This window comes from Phragmites australis, chromosome 15, assembly GCF_958298935.1.
Source record: "Phragmites australis chromosome 15, lpPhrAust1.1, whole genome shotgun sequence".
Taxonomy (NCBI): Eukaryota; Viridiplantae; Streptophyta; class Magnoliopsida; order Poales; family Poaceae; genus Phragmites; species Phragmites australis.
In genome coordinates, this window is record NC_084935.1 from 13498548 (window position 1) to 13512010 (window position 13463).

The 13463-nt window shown below is 60.0% G+C and overlaps 39 non-coding genes across 39 annotated transcripts; all 39 read left to right on the forward strand.

The window, feature by feature from the left end:
- Positions 1-172: 172 nt before the first annotated feature.
- Positions 173-291, forward strand: LOC133894659 (5S ribosomal RNA). The gene has a single exon (XR_009905453.1). It is a non-coding gene; the product is annotated as a 5S ribosomal RNA (ribosomal RNA).
- Positions 292-513: 222 nt separating this feature from the next.
- LOC133894660 (5S ribosomal RNA) lies at positions 514-632 on the forward strand. The gene has a single exon (XR_009905454.1). It is a non-coding gene; the product is annotated as a 5S ribosomal RNA (ribosomal RNA).
- A 219-nt stretch (positions 633-851) lies between these two features.
- LOC133894661 (5S ribosomal RNA) lies at positions 852-970 on the forward strand. The gene has a single exon (XR_009905455.1). It is a non-coding gene; the product is annotated as a 5S ribosomal RNA (ribosomal RNA).
- A 223-nt stretch (positions 971-1193) lies between these two features.
- On the forward strand, positions 1194-1312 carry LOC133894662 (5S ribosomal RNA). The gene has a single exon (XR_009905456.1). It is a non-coding gene; the product is annotated as a 5S ribosomal RNA (ribosomal RNA).
- Positions 1313-1534: 222 nt separating this feature from the next.
- Positions 1535-1653, forward strand: LOC133894663 (5S ribosomal RNA). Its single transcript, XR_009905457.1, has one exon. It is a non-coding gene; the product is annotated as a 5S ribosomal RNA (ribosomal RNA).
- A 224-nt stretch (positions 1654-1877) lies between these two features.
- On the forward strand, positions 1878-1996 carry LOC133894665 (5S ribosomal RNA). The gene has a single exon (XR_009905459.1). It is a non-coding gene; the product is annotated as a 5S ribosomal RNA (ribosomal RNA).
- Positions 1997-2218: 222 nt separating this feature from the next.
- Positions 2219-2337, forward strand: LOC133894666 (5S ribosomal RNA). The gene has a single exon (XR_009905460.1). It is a non-coding gene; the product is annotated as a 5S ribosomal RNA (ribosomal RNA).
- A 222-nt stretch (positions 2338-2559) lies between these two features.
- LOC133894667 (5S ribosomal RNA) lies at positions 2560-2678 on the forward strand. Its single transcript, XR_009905461.1, has one exon. It is a non-coding gene; the product is annotated as a 5S ribosomal RNA (ribosomal RNA).
- A 222-nt stretch (positions 2679-2900) lies between these two features.
- Positions 2901-3019, forward strand: LOC133894668 (5S ribosomal RNA). Its single transcript, XR_009905462.1, has one exon. It is a non-coding gene; the product is annotated as a 5S ribosomal RNA (ribosomal RNA).
- Positions 3020-3241: 222 nt separating this feature from the next.
- Positions 3242-3360, forward strand: LOC133894669 (5S ribosomal RNA). Its single transcript, XR_009905463.1, has one exon. It is a non-coding gene; the product is annotated as a 5S ribosomal RNA (ribosomal RNA).
- Positions 3361-3582: 222 nt separating this feature from the next.
- LOC133894670 (5S ribosomal RNA) lies at positions 3583-3701 on the forward strand. Its single transcript, XR_009905464.1, has one exon. It is a non-coding gene; the product is annotated as a 5S ribosomal RNA (ribosomal RNA).
- Positions 3702-3923: 222 nt separating this feature from the next.
- On the forward strand, positions 3924-4042 carry LOC133894671 (5S ribosomal RNA). Its single transcript, XR_009905465.1, has one exon. It is a non-coding gene; the product is annotated as a 5S ribosomal RNA (ribosomal RNA).
- A 223-nt stretch (positions 4043-4265) lies between these two features.
- LOC133894672 (5S ribosomal RNA) lies at positions 4266-4384 on the forward strand. Its single transcript, XR_009905466.1, has one exon. It is a non-coding gene; the product is annotated as a 5S ribosomal RNA (ribosomal RNA).
- A 222-nt stretch (positions 4385-4606) lies between these two features.
- Positions 4607-4725, forward strand: LOC133894673 (5S ribosomal RNA). The gene has a single exon (XR_009905467.1). It is a non-coding gene; the product is annotated as a 5S ribosomal RNA (ribosomal RNA).
- A 224-nt stretch (positions 4726-4949) lies between these two features.
- LOC133894674 (5S ribosomal RNA) lies at positions 4950-5068 on the forward strand. Its single transcript, XR_009905468.1, has one exon. It is a non-coding gene; the product is annotated as a 5S ribosomal RNA (ribosomal RNA).
- Positions 5069-5292: 224 nt separating this feature from the next.
- Positions 5293-5411, forward strand: LOC133894677 (5S ribosomal RNA). The gene has a single exon (XR_009905470.1). It is a non-coding gene; the product is annotated as a 5S ribosomal RNA (ribosomal RNA).
- A 224-nt stretch (positions 5412-5635) lies between these two features.
- LOC133894678 (5S ribosomal RNA) lies at positions 5636-5754 on the forward strand. Its single transcript, XR_009905471.1, has one exon. It is a non-coding gene; the product is annotated as a 5S ribosomal RNA (ribosomal RNA).
- Positions 5755-5978: 224 nt separating this feature from the next.
- On the forward strand, positions 5979-6097 carry LOC133894679 (5S ribosomal RNA). The gene has a single exon (XR_009905472.1). It is a non-coding gene; the product is annotated as a 5S ribosomal RNA (ribosomal RNA).
- A 223-nt stretch (positions 6098-6320) lies between these two features.
- Positions 6321-6439, forward strand: LOC133894680 (5S ribosomal RNA). Its single transcript, XR_009905473.1, has one exon. It is a non-coding gene; the product is annotated as a 5S ribosomal RNA (ribosomal RNA).
- A 223-nt stretch (positions 6440-6662) lies between these two features.
- Positions 6663-6781, forward strand: LOC133894681 (5S ribosomal RNA). The gene has a single exon (XR_009905474.1). It is a non-coding gene; the product is annotated as a 5S ribosomal RNA (ribosomal RNA).
- Positions 6782-7004: 223 nt separating this feature from the next.
- Positions 7005-7123, forward strand: LOC133894682 (5S ribosomal RNA). Its single transcript, XR_009905475.1, has one exon. It is a non-coding gene; the product is annotated as a 5S ribosomal RNA (ribosomal RNA).
- Positions 7124-7346: 223 nt separating this feature from the next.
- On the forward strand, positions 7347-7465 carry LOC133894683 (5S ribosomal RNA). Its single transcript, XR_009905476.1, has one exon. It is a non-coding gene; the product is annotated as a 5S ribosomal RNA (ribosomal RNA).
- Positions 7466-7688: 223 nt separating this feature from the next.
- LOC133894684 (5S ribosomal RNA) lies at positions 7689-7807 on the forward strand. The gene has a single exon (XR_009905477.1). It is a non-coding gene; the product is annotated as a 5S ribosomal RNA (ribosomal RNA).
- A 224-nt stretch (positions 7808-8031) lies between these two features.
- Positions 8032-8150, forward strand: LOC133893962 (5S ribosomal RNA). The gene has a single exon (XR_009904786.1). It is a non-coding gene; the product is annotated as a 5S ribosomal RNA (ribosomal RNA).
- A 223-nt stretch (positions 8151-8373) lies between these two features.
- On the forward strand, positions 8374-8492 carry LOC133894685 (5S ribosomal RNA). The gene has a single exon (XR_009905478.1). It is a non-coding gene; the product is annotated as a 5S ribosomal RNA (ribosomal RNA).
- A 223-nt stretch (positions 8493-8715) lies between these two features.
- LOC133894686 (5S ribosomal RNA) lies at positions 8716-8834 on the forward strand. The gene has a single exon (XR_009905479.1). It is a non-coding gene; the product is annotated as a 5S ribosomal RNA (ribosomal RNA).
- Positions 8835-9058: 224 nt separating this feature from the next.
- Positions 9059-9177, forward strand: LOC133894689 (5S ribosomal RNA). Its single transcript, XR_009905481.1, has one exon. It is a non-coding gene; the product is annotated as a 5S ribosomal RNA (ribosomal RNA).
- A 222-nt stretch (positions 9178-9399) lies between these two features.
- LOC133894690 (5S ribosomal RNA) lies at positions 9400-9518 on the forward strand. Its single transcript, XR_009905482.1, has one exon. It is a non-coding gene; the product is annotated as a 5S ribosomal RNA (ribosomal RNA).
- A 223-nt stretch (positions 9519-9741) lies between these two features.
- On the forward strand, positions 9742-9860 carry LOC133894691 (5S ribosomal RNA). Its single transcript, XR_009905483.1, has one exon. It is a non-coding gene; the product is annotated as a 5S ribosomal RNA (ribosomal RNA).
- A 223-nt stretch (positions 9861-10083) lies between these two features.
- LOC133894692 (5S ribosomal RNA) lies at positions 10084-10202 on the forward strand. Its single transcript, XR_009905484.1, has one exon. It is a non-coding gene; the product is annotated as a 5S ribosomal RNA (ribosomal RNA).
- A 224-nt stretch (positions 10203-10426) lies between these two features.
- Positions 10427-10545, forward strand: LOC133894694 (5S ribosomal RNA). Its single transcript, XR_009905485.1, has one exon. It is a non-coding gene; the product is annotated as a 5S ribosomal RNA (ribosomal RNA).
- Positions 10546-10768: 223 nt separating this feature from the next.
- On the forward strand, positions 10769-10887 carry LOC133894695 (5S ribosomal RNA). The gene has a single exon (XR_009905486.1). It is a non-coding gene; the product is annotated as a 5S ribosomal RNA (ribosomal RNA).
- A 224-nt stretch (positions 10888-11111) lies between these two features.
- On the forward strand, positions 11112-11230 carry LOC133894696 (5S ribosomal RNA). Its single transcript, XR_009905487.1, has one exon. It is a non-coding gene; the product is annotated as a 5S ribosomal RNA (ribosomal RNA).
- A 223-nt stretch (positions 11231-11453) lies between these two features.
- LOC133894697 (5S ribosomal RNA) lies at positions 11454-11572 on the forward strand. Its single transcript, XR_009905488.1, has one exon. It is a non-coding gene; the product is annotated as a 5S ribosomal RNA (ribosomal RNA).
- Positions 11573-11795: 223 nt separating this feature from the next.
- LOC133894698 (5S ribosomal RNA) lies at positions 11796-11914 on the forward strand. Its single transcript, XR_009905489.1, has one exon. It is a non-coding gene; the product is annotated as a 5S ribosomal RNA (ribosomal RNA).
- A 224-nt stretch (positions 11915-12138) lies between these two features.
- LOC133894699 (5S ribosomal RNA) lies at positions 12139-12257 on the forward strand. Its single transcript, XR_009905490.1, has one exon. It is a non-coding gene; the product is annotated as a 5S ribosomal RNA (ribosomal RNA).
- A 224-nt stretch (positions 12258-12481) lies between these two features.
- Positions 12482-12600, forward strand: LOC133894701 (5S ribosomal RNA). The gene has a single exon (XR_009905492.1). It is a non-coding gene; the product is annotated as a 5S ribosomal RNA (ribosomal RNA).
- A 215-nt stretch (positions 12601-12815) lies between these two features.
- On the forward strand, positions 12816-12934 carry LOC133894702 (5S ribosomal RNA). The gene has a single exon (XR_009905493.1). It is a non-coding gene; the product is annotated as a 5S ribosomal RNA (ribosomal RNA).
- A 221-nt stretch (positions 12935-13155) lies between these two features.
- On the forward strand, positions 13156-13274 carry LOC133893902 (5S ribosomal RNA). The gene has a single exon (XR_009904730.1). It is a non-coding gene; the product is annotated as a 5S ribosomal RNA (ribosomal RNA).
- Positions 13275-13463: the final 189 nt, after the last annotated feature.

The following is a 13463-nucleotide window of genomic DNA, read 5'->3' on the forward strand; positions in this document are numbered from 1 at the left end:
TATTTCTAACTTTTTTTTTTGCGCAACCGGATCGCGGCTCGAGCTTCGGCGGTGCACCGGGAAGCGGGGCGACACCGCGCGGCAGGACGTGGGGCCCACGCGCGCCGGGGAGCGGGCGGGGGAGGCGGCGCGGAAGGCGCGCATAAGGGGGGAGGAGGAGGCAGAGTATGTCGGATGCGATCATACCAGCACTAAAGCACCGGATCCCATCAGAACTCCGAAGTTAAGCGTGCTTGGGCGAGAGTAGTACTAGGATGGGTGACCTCCTGGGAAGTCCTCGTGTTGCATTCCCCCTTTTTGCTTAATTTTCCTCGCGTTCATCCGCCTCGTTGTATTCGTTTTATTTCTAACTTTTTTTTTTGCGCAACCGGATCGCGGCTCGAGCTTCGGCGGTGCACCGGGAAGCGGGGCGACACCGCGCGGCAGGACGTGGGGCCCACGCGCGCCGGGGAGCGGGCGGGGGAGGCGGCGCGGAAGGCGCGCATAAGGGGGGAGGAGGAGGCAGAGTATGTCGGATGCGATCATACCAGCACTAAAGCACCGGATCCCATCAGAACTCCGAAGTTAAGCGTGCTTGGGCGAGAGTAGTACTAGGATGGGTGACCTCCTGGGAAGTCCTCGTGTTGCATTCCCCCTTTTTGCTTAATTTTCCTCGCGTTCATCCGCCTCGTTGTATTCGTTTTATTTCTAACTTTTTTTTTTGCGCAACCGGATCGCGGCTCGAGCTTCGGCGGTGCACCGGGAAGCGGGGCGACACCGCGCGGCAGGACGTGGGGCCCACGCGCGCCGGGGAGCGGGCGGGGGAGGCGGCGCGGAAGGCGCGCATAAGGGGGGAGGAGGCAGAGTATGTCGGATGCGATCATACCAGCACTAAAGCACCGGATCCCATCAGAACTCCGAAGTTAAGCGTGCTTGGGCGAGAGTAGTACTAGGATGGGTGACCTCCTGGGAAGTCCTCGTGTTGCATTCCCCCTTTTTGCTTAATTTTCCTCGCGTTCATCCGCCTCGTTGTATTCGTTTTATTTCTAACTTTTTTTTTTTGCGCAACCGGATCGCGGCTCGAGCTTCGGCGGTGCACCGGGAAGCGGGGCGACACCGCGCGGCAGGACGTGGGGCCCACGCGCGCCGGGGAGCGGGCGGGGGAGGCGGCGCGGAAGGCGCGCATAAGGGGGGAGGAGGAGGCAGAGTATGTCGGATGCGATCATACCAGCACTAAAGCACCGGATCCCATCAGAACTCCGAAGTTAAGCGTGCTTGGGCGAGAGTAGTACTAGGATGGGTGACCTCCTGGGAAGTCCTCGTGTTGCATTCCCCCTTTTTGCTTAATTTTCCTCGCGTTCATCCGCCTCGTTGTATTCGTTTTATTTCTAACTTTTTTTTTTGCGCAACCGGATCGCGGCTCGAGCTTCGGCGGTGCACCGGGAAGCGGGGCGACACCGCGCGGCAGGACGTGGGGCCCACGCGCGCCGGGGAGCGGGCGGGGGAGGCGGCGCGGAAGGCGCGCATAAGGGGGGAGGAGGAGGCAGAGTATGTCGGATGCGATCATACCAGCACTAAAGCACCGGATCCCATCAGAACTCCGAAGTTAAGCGTGCTTGGGCGAGAGTAGTACTAGGATGGGTGACCTCCTGGGAAGTCCTCGTGTTGCATTCCCCCTTTTTGCTTAATTTTCCTCGCGTTCATCCGCCTCGTTGTATTCGTTTTATTTCTAACTTTTTTTTTTTTGCGCAACCGGATCGCGGCTCGAGCTTCGGCGGTGCACCGGGAAGCGGGGCGACACCGCGCGGCAGGACGTGGGGCCCACGCGCGCCGGGGAGCGGGCGGGGGAGGCGGCGCGGAAGGCGCGCATAAGGGGGGAGGAGGAGGCAGAGTATGTCGGATGCGATCATACCAGCACTAAAGCACCGGATCCCATCAGAACTCCGAAGTTAAGCGTGCTTGGGCGAGAGTAGTACTAGGATGGGTGACCTCCTGGGAAGTCCTCGTGTTGCATTCCCCCTTTTTGCTTAATTTTCCTCGCGTTCATCCGCCTCGTTGTATTCGTTTTATTTCTAACTTTTTTTTTTGCGCAACCGGATCGCGGCTCGAGCTTCGGCGGTGCACCGGGAAGCGGGGCGACACCGCGCGGCAGGACGTGGGGCCCACGCGCGCCGGGGAGCGGGCGGGGGAGGCGGCGCGGAAGGCGCGCATAAGGGGGGAGGAGGAGGCAGAGTATGTCGGATGCGATCATACCAGCACTAAAGCACCGGATCCCATCAGAACTCCGAAGTTAAGCGTGCTTGGGCGAGAGTAGTACTAGGATGGGTGACCTCCTGGGAAGTCCTCGTGTTGCATTCCCCCTTTTTGCTTAATTTTCCTCGCGTTCATCCGCCTCGTTGTATTCGTTTTATTTCTAACTTTTTTTTTTGCGCAACCGGATCGCGGCTCGAGCTTCGGCGGTGCACCGGGAAGCGGGGCGACACCGCGCGGCAGGACGTGGGGCCCACGCGCGCCGGGGAGCGGGCGGGGGAGGCGGCGCGGAAGGCGCGCATAAGGGGGGAGGAGGAGGCAGAGTATGTCGGATGCGATCATACCAGCACTAAAGCACCGGATCCCATCAGAACTCCGAAGTTAAGCGTGCTTGGGCGAGAGTAGTACTAGGATGGGTGACCTCCTGGGAAGTCCTCGTGTTGCATTCCCCCTTTTTGCTTAATTTTCCTCGCGTTCATCCGCCTCGTTGTATTCGTTTTATTTCTAACTTTTTTTTTTGCGCAACCGGATCGCGGCTCGAGCTTCGGCGGTGCACCGGGAAGCGGGGCGACACCGCGCGGCAGGACGTGGGGCCCACGCGCGCCGGGGAGCGGGCGGGGGAGGCGGCGCGGAAGGCGCGCATAAGGGGGGAGGAGGAGGCAGAGTATGTCGGATGCGATCATACCAGCACTAAAGCACCGGATCCCATCAGAACTCCGAAGTTAAGCGTGCTTGGGCGAGAGTAGTACTAGGATGGGTGACCTCCTGGGAAGTCCTCGTGTTGCATTCCCCCTTTTTGCTTAATTTTCCTCGCGTTCATCCGCCTCGTTGTATTCGTTTTATTTCTAACTTTTTTTTTTGCGCAACCGGATCGCGGCTCGAGCTTCGGCGGTGCACCGGGAAGCGGGGCGACACCGCGCGGCAGGACGTGGGGCCCACGCGCGCCGGGGAGCGGGCGGGGGAGGCGGCGCGGAAGGCGCGCATAAGGGGGGAGGAGGAGGCAGAGTATGTCGGATGCGATCATACCAGCACTAAAGCACCGGATCCCATCAGAACTCCGAAGTTAAGCGTGCTTGGGCGAGAGTAGTACTAGGATGGGTGACCTCCTGGGAAGTCCTCGTGTTGCATTCCCCCTTTTTGCTTAATTTTCCTCGCGTTCATCCGCCTCGTTGTATTCGTTTTATTTCTAACTTTTTTTTTTGCGCAACCGGATCGCGGCTCGAGCTTCGGCGGTGCACCGGGAAGCGGGGCGACACCGCGCGGCAGGACGTGGGGCCCACGCGCGCCGGGGAGCGGGCGGGGGAGGCGGCGCGGAAGGCGCGCATAAGGGGGGAGGAGGAGGCAGAGTATGTCGGATGCGATCATACCAGCACTAAAGCACCGGATCCCATCAGAACTCCGAAGTTAAGCGTGCTTGGGCGAGAGTAGTACTAGGATGGGTGACCTCCTGGGAAGTCCTCGTGTTGCATTCCCCCTTTTTGCTTAATTTTCCTCGCGTTCATCCGCCTCGTTGTATTCGTTTTATTTCTAACTTTTTTTTTTGCGCAACCGGATCGCGGCTCGAGCTTCGGCGGTGCACCGGGAAGCGGGGCGACACCGCGCGGCAGGACGTGGGGCCCACGCGCGCCGGGGAGTGGGCGGGGGAGGCGGCGCGGAAGGCGCGCATAAGGGGGGAGGAGGAGGCAGAGTATGTCGGATGCGATCATACCAGCACTAAAGCACCGGATCCCATCAGAACTCCGAAGTTAAGCGTGCTTGGGCGAGAGTAGTACTAGGATGGGTGACCTCCTGGGAAGTCCTCGTGTTGCATTCCCCCTTTTTGCTTAATTTTCCTCGCGTTCATCCGCCTCGTTGTATTCGTTTTATTTCTAACTTTTTTTTTTTGCGCAACCGGATCGCGGCTCGAGCTTCGGCGGTGCACCGGGAAGCGGGGCGACACCGCGCGGCAGGACGTGGGGCCCACGCGCGCCGGGGAGCGGGCGGGGGAGGCGGCGCGGAAGGCGCGCATAAGGGGGGAGGAGGAGGCAGAGTATGTCGGATGCGATCATACCAGCACTAAAGCACCGGATCCCATCAGAACTCCGAAGTTAAGCGTGCTTGGGCGAGAGTAGTACTAGGATGGGTGACCTCCTGGGAAGTCCTCGTGTTGCATTCCCCCTTTTTGCTTAATTTTCCTCGCGTTCATCCGCCTCGTTGTATTCGTTTTATTTCTAACTTTTTTTTTTGCGCAACCGGATCGCGGCTCGAGCTTCGGCGGTGCACCGGGAAGCGGGGCGACACCGCGCGGCAGGACGTGGGGCCCACGCGCGCCGGGGAGCGGTCGGGGGAGGCGGCGCGGAAGGCGCGCATAAGGGGGGAGGAGGAGGCAGAGTATGTCGGATGCGATCATACCAGCACTAAAGCACCGGATCCCATCAGAACTCCGAAGTTAAGCGTGCTTGGGCGAGAGTAGTACTAGGATGGGTGACCTCCTGGGAAGTCCTCGTGTTGCATTCCCCCTTTTTGCTTAATTTTCCTCGCGTTCATCCGCCTCGTTGTATTCGTTTTATTTCTAACTTTTTTTTTTTTGCGCAACCGGATCGCGGCTCGAGCTTCGGCGGTGCACCGGGAAGCGGGGCGACACCGCGCGGCAGGACGTGGGGCCCACGCGCGCCGGGGAGCGGGCGGGGGAGGCGGCGCGGAAGGCGCGCATAAGGGGGGAGGAGGAGGCAGAGTATGTCGGATGCGATCATACCAGCACTAAAGCACCGGATCCCATCAGAACTCCGAAGTTAAGCGTGCTTGGGCGAGAGTAGTACTAGGATGGGTGACCTCCTGGGAAGTCCTCGTGTTGCATTCCCCCTTTTTGCTTAATTTTCCTCGCGTTCATCCGCCTCGTTGTATTCGTTTTATTTCTAACTTTTTTTTTTTTGCGCAACCGGATCGCGGCTCGAGCTTCGGCGGTGCACCGGGAGGCGGGGCGACACCGCGCGGCAGGACGTGGGGCCCACGCGCGCCGGGGAGCGGGCGGGGGAGGCGGCGCGGAAGGCGTGCATAAGGGGGGAGGAGGAGGCAGAGTATGACGGATGCGATCATACCAGCACTAAAGCACCGGATCCCATCAGAACTCCGAAGTTAAGCGTGCTTGGGCGAGAGTAGTACTAGGATGGGTGACCTCCTGGGAAGTCCTCGTGTTGCATTCCCCCTTTTTGCTTAATTTTCCTCGCGTTCATCCGCCTCGTTGTATTCGTTTTATTTCTAACTTTTTTTTTTTTGCGCAACCGGATCGCGGCTCGAGCTTCGGCGGTGCACCGGGAGGCGGGGCGACACCGCGCGGCAGGACGTGGGGCCCACGCGCGCCGGGGAGCGGGCGGGGGAGGCGGCGCGGAAGGCGCGCATAAGGGGGGAGGAGGAGGCAGAGTATGTCGGATGCGATCATACCAGCACTAAAGCACCGGATCCCATCAGAACTCCGAAGTTAAGCGTGCTTGGGCGAGAGTAGTACTAGGATGGGTGACCTCCTGGGAAGTCCTCGTGTTGCATTCCCCCTTTTTGCTTAATTTTCCTCGCGTTCATCCGCCTCGTTGTATTCGTTTTATTTCTAACTTTTTTTTTTTTGCGCAACCGGATCGCGGCTCGAGCTTCGGCGGTGCACCGGGAGGCGGGGCGACACCGCGCGGCAGGACGTGGGGCCCACGCGCGCCGGGGAGCGGGCGGGGGAGGCGGCGCGGAAGGCGCGCATAAGGGGGGAGGAGGAGGCAGAGTATGTCGGATGCGATCATACCAGCACTAAAGCACCGGATCCCATCAGAACTCCGAAGTTAAGCGTGCTTGGGCGAGAGTAGTACTAGGATGGGTGACCTCCTGGGAAGTCCTCGTGTTGCATTCCCCCTTTTTGCTTAATTTTCCTCGCGTTCATCCGCCTCGTTGTATTCGTTTTATTTCTAACTTTTTTTTTTTGCGCAACCGGATCGCGGCTCGAGCTTCGGCGGTGCACCGGGAGGCGGGGCGACACCGCGCGGCAGGACGTGGGGCCCACGCGCGCCGGGGAGCGGGCGGGGGAGGCGGCGCGGAAGGCGCGCATAAGGGGGGAGGAGGAGGCAGAGTATGTCGGATGCGATCATACCAGCACTAAAGCACCGGATCCCATCAGAACTCCGAAGTTAAGCGTGCTTGGGCGAGAGTAGTACTAGGATGGGTGACCTCCTGGGAAGTCCTCGTGTTGCATTCCCCCTTTTTGCTTAATTTTCCTCGCGTTCATCCGCCTCGTTGTATTCGTTTTATTTCTAACTTTTTTTTTTTGCGCAACCGGATCGCGGCTCGAGCTTCGGCGGTGCACCGGGAGGCGGGGCGACACCGCGCGGCAGGACGTGGGGCCCACGCGCGCCGGGGAGCGGGCGGGGGAGGCGGCGCGGAAGGCGCGCATAAGGGGGGAGGAGGAGGCAGAGTATGTCGGATGCGATCATACCAGCACTAAAGCACCGGATCCCATCAGAACTCCGAAGTTAAGCGTGCTTGGGCGAGAGTAGTACTAGGATGGGTGACCTCCTGGGAAGTCCTCGTGTTGCATTCCCCCTTTTTGCTTAATTTTCCTCGCGTTCATCCGCCTCGTTGTATTCGTTTTATTTCTAACTTTTTTTTTTTGCGCAACCGGATCGCGGCTCGAGCTTCGGCGGTGCACCGGGAGGCGGGGCGACACCGCGCGGCAGGACGTGGGGCCCACGCGCGCCGGGGAGCGGGCGGGGGAGGCGGCGCGGAAGGCGCGCATAAGGGGGGAGGAGGAGGCAGAGTATGTCGGATGCGATCATACCAGCACTAAAGCACCGGATCCCATCAGAACTCCGAAGTTAAGCGTGCTTGGGCGAGAGTAGTACTAGGATGGGTGACCTCCTGGGAAGTCCTCGTGTTGCATTCCCCCTTTTTGCTTAATTTTCCTCGCGTTCATCCGCCTCGTTGTATTCGTTTTATTTCTAACTTTTTTTTTTTGCGCAACCGGATCGCGGCTCGAGCTTCGGCGGTGCACCGGGAGGCGGGGCGACACCGCGCGGCAGGACGTGGGGCCCACGCGCGCCGGGGAGCGGGCGGGGGAGGCGGCGCGGAAGGCGCGCATAAGGGGGGAGGAGGAGGCAGAGTATGTCGGATGCGATCATACCAGCACTAAAGCACCGGATCCCATCAGAACTCCGAAGTTAAGCGTGCTTGGGCGAGAGTAGTACTAGGATGGGTGACCTCCTGGGAAGTCCTCGTGTTGCATTCCCCCTTTTTGCTTAATTTTCCTCGCGTTCATCCGCCTCGTTGTATTCGTTTTATTTCTAACTTTTTTTTTTTGCGCAACCGGATCGCGGCTCGAGCTTCGGCGGTGCACCGGGAGGCGGGGCGACACCGCGCGGCAGGACGTGGGGCCCACGCGCGCCGGGGAGCGGGCGGGGGAGGCGGCGCGGAAGGCGCGCATAAGGGGGGAGGAGGAGGCAGAGTATGTCGGATGCGATCATACCAGCACTAAAGCACCGGATCCCATCAGAACTCCGAAGTTAAGCGTGCTTGGGCGAGAGTAGTACTAGGATGGGTGACCTCCTGGGAAGTCCTCGTGTTGCATTCCCCCTTTTTGCTTAATTTTCCTCGCGTTCATCCGCCTCGTTGTATTCGTTTTATTTCTAACTTTTTTTTTTTTGCGCAACCGGATCGCGGCTCGAGCTTCGGCGGTGCACCGGGAGGCGGGGCGACACCGCGCGGCAGGACGTGGGGCCCACGCGCGCCGGGGAGCGGGCGGGGGAGGCGGCGCGGAAGGCGCGCATAAGGGGGGAGGAGGAGGCAGAGTATGTCGGATGCGATCATACCAGCACTAAAGCATCGGATCCCATCAGAACTCCGAAGTTAAGCGTGCTTGGGCGAGAGTAGTACTAGGATGGGTGACCTCCTGGGAAGTCCTCGTGTTGCATTCCCCCTTTTTGCTTAATTTTCCTCGCGTTCATCCGCCTCGTTGTATTCGTTTTATTTCTAACTTTTTTTTTTTGCGCAACCGGATCGCGGCTCGAGCTTCGGCGGTGCACCGGGAAGCGGGGCGACACCGCGCGGCAGGACGTGGGGCCCACGCGCGCCGGGGAGCGGGCGGGGGAGGCGGCGCGGAAGGCGCGCATAAGGGGGGAGGAGGAGGCAGAGTATGTCGGATGCGATCATACCAGCACTAAAGCACCGGATCCCATCAGAACTCCGAAGTTAAGCGTGCTTGGGCGAGAGTAGTACTAGGATGGGTGACCTCCTGGGAAGTCCTCGTGTTGCATTCCCCCTTTTTGCTTAATTTTCCTCGCGTTCATCCGCCTCGTTGTATTCGTTTTATTTCTAACTTTTTTTTTTTGCGCAACCGGATCGCGGCTCGAGCTTCGGCGGTGCACCGGGAGGCGGGGCGACACCGCGCGGCAGGACGTGGGGCCCACGCGCGCCGGGGAGCGGGCGGGGGAGGCGGCGCGGAAGGCGCGCATAAGGGGGGAGGAGGAGGCAGAGTATGTCGGATGCGATCATACCAGCACTAAAGCACCGGATCCCATCAGAACTCCGAAGTTAAGCGTGCTTGGGCGAGAGTAGTACTAGGATGGGTGACCTCCTGGGAAGTCCTCGTGTTGCATTCCCCCTTTTTTCTTAATTTTCCTCGCGTTCATCCGCCTCGTTGTATTCGTTTTATTTCTAACTTTTTTTTTTTTGCGCAACCGGATCGCGGCTCGAGCTTCGGCGGTGCACCGGGAAGCGGGGCGACACCGCGCGGCAGGACGTGGGGCCCACGCGCGCCGGGGAGCGGGCGGGGGAGGCGGCGCGGAAGGCGCGCATAAGGGGGGAGGAGGAGGCAGAGTATGTCGGATGCGATCATACCAGCACTAAAGCACCGGATCCCATCAGAACTCCGAAGTTAAGCGTGCTTGGGCGAGAGTAGTACTAGGATGGGTGACCTCCTGGGAAGTCCTCGTGTTGCATTCCCCCTTTTTGCTTAATTTTCCTCGCGTTCATCCGCCTCGTTGTATTCGTTTTATTTCTAACTTTTTTTTTTGCGCAACCGGATCGCGGCTCGAGCTTCGGCGGTGCACCGGGAAGCGGGGCGACACCGCGCGGCAGGACGTGGGGCCCACGCGCGCCGGGGAGCGGGCGGGGGAGGCGGCGCGGAAGGCGCGCATAAGGGGGGAGGAGGAGGCAGAGTATGTCGGATGCGATCATACCAGCACTAAAGCACCGGATCCCATCAGAACTCCGAAGTTAAGCGTGCTTGGGCGAGAGTAGTACTAGGATGGGTGACCTCCTGGGAAGTCCTCGTGTTGCATTCCCCCTTTTTGCTTAATTTTCCTCGCGTTCATCCGCCTCGTTGTATTCGTTTTATTTCTAACTTTTTTTTTTTGCGCAACCGGATCGCGGCTCGAGCTTCGGCGGTGCACCGGGAAGCGGGGCGACACCGCGCGGCAGGACGTGGGGCCCACGCGCGCCGGGGAGCGGGCGGGGGAGGCGGCGCGGAAGGCGCGCATAAGGGGGGAGGAGGAGGCAGAGTATGTCGGATGCGATCATACCAGCACTAAAGCACCGGATCCCATCAGAACTCCGAAGTTAAGCGTGCTTGGGCGAGAGTAGTACTAGGATGGGTGACCTCCTGGGAAGTCCTCGTGTTGCATTCCCCCTTTTTGCTTAATTTTCCTCGCGTTCATCCGCCTCGTTGTATTCGTTTTATTTCTAACTTTTTTTTTTTGCGCAACCGGATCGCGGCTCGAGCTTCGGCGGTGCACCGGGAAGCGGGGCGACACCGCGCGGCAGGACGTGGGGCCCACGCGCGCCGGGGAGCGGGCGGGGGAGGCGGCGCGGAAGGCGCGCATAAGGGGGGAGGAGGAGGCAGAGTATGTCGGATGCGATCATACCAGCACTAAAGCACCGGATCCCATCAGAACTCCGAAGTTAAGCGTGCTTGGGCGAGAGTAGTACTAGGATGGGTGACCTCCTGGGAAGTCCTCGTGTTGCATTCCCCCTTTTTGCTTAATTTTCCTCGCGTTCATCCGCCTCGTTGTATTCGTTTTATTTCTAACTTTTTTTTTTTTGCGCAACCGGATCGCGGCTCGAGCTTCGGCGGTGCACCGGGAAGCGGGGCGACACCGCGCGGCAGGACGTGGGGCCCACGCGCGCCGGGGAGCGGGCGGGGGAGGCGGCGCGGAAGGCGCGCATAAGGGGGGAGGAGGAGGCAGAGTATGTCGGATGCGATCATACCAGCACTAAAGCACCGGATCCCATCAGAACTCCGAAGTTAAGCGTGCTTGGGCGAGAGTAGTACTAGGATGGGTGACCTCCTGGGAAGTCCTCGTGTTGCATTCCCCCTTTTTGCTTAATTTTCCTCGCGTTCATCCGCCTCGTTGTATTCGTTTTATTTCTAACTTTTTTTTTTTGCGCAACCGGATCGCGGCTCGAGCTTCGGCGGTGCACCGGGAAGCGGGGCGACACCGCGCGGCAGGACGTGGGGCCCACGCGCGCCGGGGAGCGGGCGGGGGAGGCGGCGCGGAAGGCGCGCATAAGGGGGGAGGAGGAGGCAGAGTATGTCGGATGCGATCATACCAGCACTAAAGCACCGGATCCCATCAGAACTCCGAAGTTAAGCGTGCTTGGGCGAGAGTAGTACTAGGATGGGTGACCTCCTGGGAAGTCCTCGTGTTGCATTCCCCCTTTTTGCTTAATTTTCCTCGCGTTCATCCGCCTCGTTGTATTCGTTTTATTTCTAACTTTTTTTTTTTTGCGCAACCGGATCGCGGCTCGAGATTCGGCGGTGCACCGGGAAGCGAGGCGACACCGCGCGGCAGGACGTGGGGCCCACGCGCGCCGGGGAGCGGGCGGGGGAGGCGGCGCGGAAGGCGCGCATAAGGGGGGAGGAGGAGGCAGAGTATGTCGGATGCGATCATACCAGCACTAAAGCACCGGATCCCATCAGAACTCCGAAGTTAAGCGTGCTTGGGCGAGAGTAGTACTAGGATGGGTGACCTCCTGGGAAGTCCTCGTGTTGCATTCCCCCTTTTTGCTTAATTTTCCTCGCGTTCATCCGCCTCGTTGTATTCGTTTTATTTCTAACTTTTTTTTTTTGCGCAACCGGATCGCGGCTCGAGCTTCGGCGGTGCACCGGGAAGCGGGGCGACACCGCGCGGCAGGACGTGGGGCCTACGCGCGCCGGGGAGCGGGCGGGGGAGGCGGCGCGGAAGGCGCGCATAAGGGGGGAGGAGGAGGCAGAGTATGTCGGATGCGATCATACCAGCACTAAAGCACCGGATCCCATCAGAACTCCGAAGTTAAGCGTGCTTGGGCGAGAGTAGTACTAGGATGGGTGACCTCCTGGGAAGTCCTCGTGTTGCATTCCCCCTTTTTGCTTAATTTTCCTCGCGTTCATCCGCCTCGTTGTATTCGTTTTATTTCTAACTTTTTTTTTTTGCGCAACCGGATCGCGGCTCGAGCTTCGGCGGTGCACCGGGAAGCGGGGCGACACCGCGCGGCAGGACGTGGGGCCCACGCGCGCCGGGGAGCGGGCGGGGGAGGCGGCGCGGAAGGCGCGCATAAGGGGGGAGGAGGAGGCAGAGTATGTCGGATGCGATCATACCAGCACTAAAGCACCGGATCCCATCAGAACTCCGAAGTTAAGCGTGCTTGGGCGAGAGTAGTACTAGGATGGGTGACCTCCTGGGAAGTCCTCGTGTTGCATTCCCCCTTTTTGCTTAATTTTCCTCGCGTTCATCCGCCTCGTTGTATTCGTTTTATTTCTAACTTTTTTTTTTTTGCGCAACCGGATCGCGGCTCGAGATTCGGCGGTGCACCGGGAAGCGAGGCGACACCGCGCGGCAGGACGTGGGGCCCACGCGCGCCGGGGAGCGGGCGGGGGAGGCGGCGCGGAAGGCGCGCATAAGGGGGGAGGAGGAGGCAGAGTATGTCGGATGCGATCATACCAGCACTAAAGCACCGGATCCCATCAGAACTCCGAAGTTAAGCGTGCTTGGGCGAGAGTAGTACTAGGATGGGTGACCTCCTGGGAAGTCCTCGTGTTGCATTCCCCCTTTTTGCTTAATTTTCCTCGCGTTCATCCGCCTCGTTGTATTCGTTTTATTTCTAACTTTTTTTTTTTTGCGCAACCGGATCGCGGCTCGAGCTTCGGCGGTGCACCGGGAAGCGGGGCGACACCGCGCGGCAGGACGTGGGGCCCACGCGCGCCGGGGAGCGGGCGGGGGAGGCGGCGCGGAAGGCGCGCATAAGGGGGGAGGAGGAGGCAGAGTATGTCGGATGCGATCATACCAGCACTAAAGCACCGGATCCCATCAGAACTCCGAAGTTAAGCGTGCTTGGGCGAGAGTAGTACTAGGATGGGTGACCTCCTGGGAAGTCCTCGTGTTGCATTCCCTCTTTTTGCTTAATTTTCCTCGCGTTCATCCGCCTCGTTTTATTTCTAACTTTTTTTTTTTTGCGCAACCGGATCGCGGCTCGAGCTTCGGCGGTGCACCGGGAAGCGGGGCGACACCGCGCGGCAGGACGTGGGGCCCACGCGCGCCGGGGAGCGGGCGGGGGAGGCGGCGCGGAAGGCGCGCATAAGGGGGGAGGAGGAGGCAGAGTATGTCGGATGCGATCATACCAGCACTAAAGCACCGGATCCCATCAGAACTCCGAAGTTAAGCGTGCTTGGGCGAGAGTAGTACTAGGATGGGTGACCTCCTGGGAAGTCCTCGTGTTGCATTCCCCCTTTTTGCTTAATTTTCCTCGCGTTCATCCGCCTCGTTGTATTCGTTTTATTTCTAACTTTTTTTTTGCGCAACCGGATCGCGGCTCGAGCTTCGGCGGTGCACCGGGAAGCGGGGCGACACCGCGCGGCAGGACGTGGGGCCCACGCGCGCCGGGGAGCGGGCGGGGGAGGCGGCGCGGAAGGCGCGCATAAGGGGGGAGGAGGAGGCAGAGTATGTCGGATGCGATCATACCAGCACTAAAGCACCGGATCCCATCAGAACTCCGAAGTTAAGCGTGCTTGGGCGAGAGTAGTACTAGGATGGGTGACCTCCTTGGAAGACCTCGTGTTGCATTCCCCCTTTTTGCTTAATTTTCCTCGCGTTCATCCGCCTCGTTGTATTCGTTTTATTTCTAACTTTTTTTTTTTGCGCAAAAGGATCGCGGCTCGAGCTTCGGCGGTGCACCGGGAAGCGGGGCGACACCGCGCGGCAGGACGTGGGGACCACGCGTGCCGGGGAGCGGGCGGGGGAGGCGGCGCGGAAGGC